Below are 6,578 nucleotides of genomic sequence, written 5' to 3' on the forward strand. Positions count from 1 at the left end.
CCTACATAACTCATTAAACATGGAACAGTTGAGCTGGTACCTACATACAGCTTTTGCATCTACATTCTAACAATATTTGGTATAGGAAGGTAGTCTGCATAGTACTAAAAGGGAAATGTAAACACACACCAAGCCACAAACTCTCTGATCCACAATGGTGTCCTGTCTGCAAGTATGCTTGAAAAGTAATTGTACAACACTGGTGGAAGTAACCAATCAAAACGTGATTTGACTTAAGGCCTAATCCATTAGATGGTACTCATACCTAACACTACTTGAATATATAAAAGCTTGAGAATAAATAGCTCAGGAACTTATGGGAAACCAAATTCCTAGTGTTCTTTTAAAAAATGTAGCAATAAAATGATTCCTAATGATATTCTGCTATATTTATAAATCACTACCTTGTTCGGCCATCATCAGAGAAGCTTCCTCCTGATGGAGATGCAAATACATGGATAGACCAGACAGTATTGAGAGTGAATGTACTCAGAATACTCAACCCTCAGTGTGATGTCTCCATTAAATCCTTCCCCTCATGGATCAGGGAACACAAGGAAAATGAGCAAGAAACAGTAACAGCCCGAACAGATGAAGGACATGGAGAAAACAAGAATTACCATGAACCAAGTTCACATGAACTTACAGAAACTGAAGCTACATGAATAGAGCCTACATGGGTCTCCCCCATGTATTTTGTGCACATATGGATGCTTGTATAGTATTTTCATGAATCTCTTGAGTGCTCAAAGGGGTCTGAATATTATTCCTTCTATTGGACTCTTTTCTTTTTGTTTGTTTTGTTAAATTTGAAATGATTGTTTAGCAGATCATTGGTTTCTACTAACACAAAGATAAAGATTGCCTTTGGGTAGCATCTGAAACTGTAATGGATATTTTCCTCGCTTGTGGCAACTCAACTGATGTTTCTTCTAATATATTTGACAAGTGCCTTGATTTACCCCATTTTACACTTTGCTACTTTGAACTTCATTGTAACTGCTGCTACAGGGGAGTATGGAATTTGAGATACCCAAAGTCTGAATCTGTGTTTCTGGGTCATGGTCACTTTTCCTGGGTCAAAATAATCTCATTTTTGATGTAAGAGATCTACCTTCTGTAGAAAAGGTTTAACTGTAGTCATGGAAAACTTTCTCTTTGTGGTCCTAAGTACAGTATGTGTGCTAAAGATTAAGGTACAGGTAACAACATGAATACTGTAAGTTCTCCTCTTAGTTCAGGGCCTGCTAAAAGCTTCTCGGCCATGGGCTCACATTTAACCTTGGAGTAATTGACAGGTTCCTCAGCACTTGACTGATTTTTCCTGAGACACACAGTGATAATGTGGATATTTTCAGTAATACCATTTCAGGTTGTTTCCTTTATTAATTCCCTAAATTGCTGATTTATCACAGCAGAATGTGTGGCAGGGAGATCTGCAGTTTGAGAAAGTTACAATGGACAAGGAAGGTATGAGGAAAAAAAAGAGACATATCACGGAAGGAAAAAAAAATAGCTGGACATGACTCAGACTGTGAGTCCCTTGATTTGAATCTGGCGGTGCACATGCCTCTTTCCAATATGGATAGGGAGGATGTGTATCACCAAAGAATATTATGGAAATGATTATGTACAACTCTTAAGACCAGATACAAAGTTTATTTTACTCTTTTTTGGATAACTCACCCTGAAGTAAGCCAGTGATATGGTCTTTATGAAGAGTGACTATTATGACCTTCTGTAAGCCACGTGACCTTCAGAGCTACCAGAAGCTGTATTCTTACCCTATCAAGCCTTCAGACAGTCACATTCAACCCACAATCCTTCCAAGGAACAGTTGTGATGTACCCAGGCATGTAGGTCCTCAAATAATATATGAGATATGTGATCATTAGTTTTATTATGAAATTGACTCAACCTAGACTCACCTGTGATGAGCGTGTCAATGAGAAATTGTTTTGATCAGATTGACTTGTGGATATGTTTAGGGGGATAATCTTTATCAGTCATTAATTGATGTGGGGAGACACAAATGTCTACGCACTACACGGTTTCCAAGTCAGGGATATTTGTCTACAAAGGAAGAGAGGGAACTGAGCAGAAGTCAGCATGTCGTTCATTTTCTTTGCTCTGGACTGTAGATGTGATATGGCCAGCTGTCCTGCCATCGTGACTTCTCCACAATAATGGATGGTATTCTGGAATTATCAGCTAAATTAAATACTTTCTCGCCTAAATCGCTTGTTGTCAGGCAATGCAGATGAAAGTGGGGGAAGATTTTACATGCCTACTATTTTTAGAACCCACTACTGTTTTAGTGAGTTTGATTTGAATCAACACTTCACACAAAATACAAAGGAGAGAATTTATTATGAGTTCATAAGTCAAAGCGGATTATTTCAGAGGTGAGGGCAATTTTGGACATGAGATCCTTTAATGGAAATGTAAGATGATTGATTATTTCAGTAACCAAAATATCCCTCTCAACTCTAGGATTATAATTTCATTTTCTTTTATTGAATGTGAAATAGATTTTCTCTGCTATTTACTTTTCTAAGAGTTGCCCTTTGATCCTGTCAGGATGATGCTGTAATTCAGTGTAAAGCTTTGTTGGGTCTAAGCTTTTGTCTTCAATATACTTCATGGAATGTTTTCGTTTCCTCTCTTTTATTTGTGCCTTTTGGTATTTTAATCAGCTATTATTCTGCACTGCAGGAAGGCTGTTGCAGTTTTCTTATGCGAACTAAAGCCTCTTGTGGTGATCAGAGATAAGCCACATGTTATGAATATGTAACTCCCAGCCAGAACGTGAGTGATGTTCAATGAATGCAGAACTCTTAAAACCAGAAAGCTTTTAAAGCAGAAGTGAGGAGACTGTAAAAGAAATGGCTTATTTATTTTCTGACTTTTTAAAATGGTAATGGAAAATGGAATTACAAGATCATTAGTAGTTTGACAGATTCTTTGCTCCATTCATCTCTCCCTTTTCCAGCAAACCGCTAAAAATCTGACAAGACTTTGTAACTTGAAAGTATTATAACTTGAAACTTTTTCAAGTTCAATGACTAACACAATGTTTTTGTTTGATCAAGTGCTTTTTAGGCTATTGGACTTTCATTCAGGTGACATGTATACTGCATATAACACCCAGTCTTAGCAAAACTGTCAAATGTCAAAGAATCCTGCTATGTCAGTGTGTCCTCTTGGCAGGATCTAGAAGCACCTAGTAGAAAAACCTCAGGGCATATTCATGAGAAATTGTCTAGATTGGGTTAACTGAGAGGGAAGACCCACCTTAACAGTAAGTGTTACTGTTACATGGGCTGGGTTACTAGGTCGAACACAAAGCAGAAAGTAGCCTGAGTGTCAGCAGTAATGGCTGTATGGTCCCTGGCTGCTGCTGTATGAGCTCCTTTAAGCTCCTGTCATCACTATCCGGACATCACTATCAAGATGAACTAGACTCATAAACTAGGAGTGAAAAATCAACCCTTTCTCTCATTAATGTACTTTTTCAGAGTATTTTATCATACTAGCAGGAAGAGCAACAAAGAGAAAAACATAACTGTCAACAAACACAAGAAAATGCATACCTCACCAAAAAGGAAACAGATAATTTACACTGAAGTCAAGTATAAGCAACCATGGCACATATAACATGAAACTATGACAACCCAGTTTCCATGTTTGAAAACAGTTTCTAGGTGTTTTTATAGTAAAGGAACAGATTGGGGTCATAATCAACCACATTTAAAAATACACATGTGCATACATCAATTTAGCACTAAGAATGAATGGTAGATCTGATGTATATGTGGGCAAAAAATAGTTCTTTAGGAGGTAAAGATAGCCCAAAAATTTTCAATTAATGCATCCGATCTGCAATTTTTAAACTATCTATAGTCCTGGAAGTGTTTGTTTATCTGACAGTGTAGACAGCTTAGTCCTAGTACTAAATGAAAGGTGGAACCATTGTTGTGATAGGTCTAATGAAGTTCAGGTGGTTAGAGTTGGTTTAACGGAGAAATGTTTGAAGTAATCCAGGGTGAGGTGTTGTGTGGAGGTTTAGAGATTCAGATGAAAAGGGTACAGACCACAAAACACTACTGATTAAAGAGGTCAGGGTCAGTGGAGGGAAACTTTCTACTGTATATTACCACAACATGAAATGTTTCACAAGACCCTATAGAATGAATGCTCCATTTTCTAAAAATATGTCAGTTTGAAAGAAGAGAGTCTAAGCTAAGCATGCTTCTGAAGGAGCTTCTTGCTCAAAACAGCCACCCAGGAAAGTGTTTCCTCGTGTCATCAGACAAAGGCCAATGGGTCCTGGCTCCATTCCAAGTTGTCCGAAGACTTTTGAAGTATTGTGCAGTTGGTGGAAGTGTTATAGAGATGAAATATACAAGACTAAGTGTATCTTTTTCACTGTGTTTCCACAAACTGACTGAAGCTAATATTGTTGGATAGGGCTGGCCTCTAAATGAAGCCTCATGAAGTTGTGAAGATGAGGTCTGAGTTTTAACAGAGACCACAGAACTTTGGAGAACGTGGTATTTTGAAACATTTTCCAATATAAGTTTTAGGCTCATATATGGTAGGGCAGGGAATGTCACATGATGAGGAACTTCCTGTCCTTTTCAAAAATCCTTATGAGTTATAAACAACTTAATTCTGGGAATTCAGAGGCTGTTTCCTCAGGTCCTCCACTGTGTGATACATGCTGGTTATTTCTCCTGTAGAAGCTCTTTTTCACACCTGAAGCCCTGTTTTCCTTGTTCAAGCAGCCCTTTTGAATGTTAACCTATCTGGATGTCTGCAGTTATTTCTGTGGCTTTAGGTAAGTATCCAGGCAACACACCGGAAATGAAAAATAAAAGGTACTGCCCTGGAAAGCACTGACACTTCACTAGGCCTACAGAATAAGTAAACAGAAGAAGAAGGCAGACACCTCTGTTTCATTTTCTGTCTCTTTTACTTTTCCTGAAAGCAGAGACATAAAAGCAAAACCTTTCCAGACAAACAGTTCTCATCTCTGGAACTATAGGACTGCACACTGGAGCAGAAGTAATGATACTACTGGCATAACATCCATCCAGTTAAGGGCACCTCCAAATCACCTTGCAGAACCAGAGCTTAGATATTGTGAACTAGGTAATAACCACAGAATGTGCATACCTCTTGCCCTTCTTCAGTTCTTTCTAGATTTCAGTCTAAACTTCGTGTCCATTACCCTGAATGGACATAAGACTACAGGATTCCTTTTGACAGTTCCTTTAAGTAATGTATATACACTGAATAAATCTCCTCTCTGCTTTCCCATATTACATATTTCTCTACTTGGCTTATTTGGGGTAGGTGACTAAGCAAAGCTTGTTGTGGAAATCACAGTCCTGAATTTCTCACTGAAATATCTTGCAAGAATACAGTGTCTAATGGTCTGTGTTCTCTGTTCTCCACAGAAGAAATGTGATACATCACCAATAGCATCATAGACTAATTTCTATGGGATATGTTCTTAAAGGGAACATTAGGGAGTTCTGGAATTTCCCCGTAGTCAGAAGTTTCCAGGAAGTGCTCATAAGTCAGAAGTCTGAAACCTGTGTGAGATGCAGGTGAATAAAAAAGTTAAATGACTATGGCAGGACCACACACAGGGACAACCTGAGAGAGGCCAATGCAGAGACCCAAATTCTCCCAAAGTAGACACACTGGTCCTGTAAAGAGAGCTGGGGAGACAAAAGGGTCATGTGTTGTGATGGAAACCAATGCAGGTGTTTTCATAGGAGAACTAGCATCCGGATGCAGGTTCTTGAGTCCATAGTTTAAAAAACAAAAACAAAAACAAAAACTGGTCTTAGGAGGAACCTCAAGGTTATCTTTAGCTTGAACAAACAATAAGTAGGAAACCTGGTGACTAAGCAGATGTGTTGTTATAAAAATATAAAAATAAAAAAGTGTATAGTTGTCTTTTATCCTGCTAGGTCCTCACAGCGGTGCCCAAGATATCTGCTAGGTATCTTGGTGGAAACACATCCTCACTCCTAGGTGACCCAGTGTCTCTTGCTGCTACACACTTTCCTACACTCAAACCCTCACATAAATGAACACACAACACAATAATCTTTGAACCAATTGATAAGATGTAATTGCCCACTTAAACATACAAAGCCCAGTACCATCCATCCCTTAGGAACATTGATAGCAACCTGTAAATACACAGAGAAGAATCTTAACATCACCTGCCATGGCTTCTCCCCTCTCTCTGTCTCCTCTCTCCACCTTTCTCTCCTAGTCTCCTCCTCTTCCTTCAAACTTCTCTCCCGCCCATCCTTCCCTCTCCTCCAATGACAGGCCTCCTTCTATCCTGTACCTGCCCCTCACCTCTACTTTACATTTCAATAGGGAGGTTGTTCTGGTGAAGTCACCTGAGTTCTAGGCAGCAGTCCTTGGGGCAGTGGAATTAGCATCAAAATACAGATAACTTCAGGGCAAACCACAACAAAGATGCTTGGAAGATGCTCATGGGAAAAAGAAAAACAATTGCAATGTCTGTTCTGGAAGCCAAGAAAGCAGGT

Source organism: Rattus rattus, chromosome 11, assembly GCF_011064425.1.
Source record: "Rattus rattus isolate New Zealand chromosome 11, Rrattus_CSIRO_v1, whole genome shotgun sequence".
Taxonomy (NCBI): Eukaryota; Metazoa; Chordata; class Mammalia; order Rodentia; family Muridae; genus Rattus; species Rattus rattus.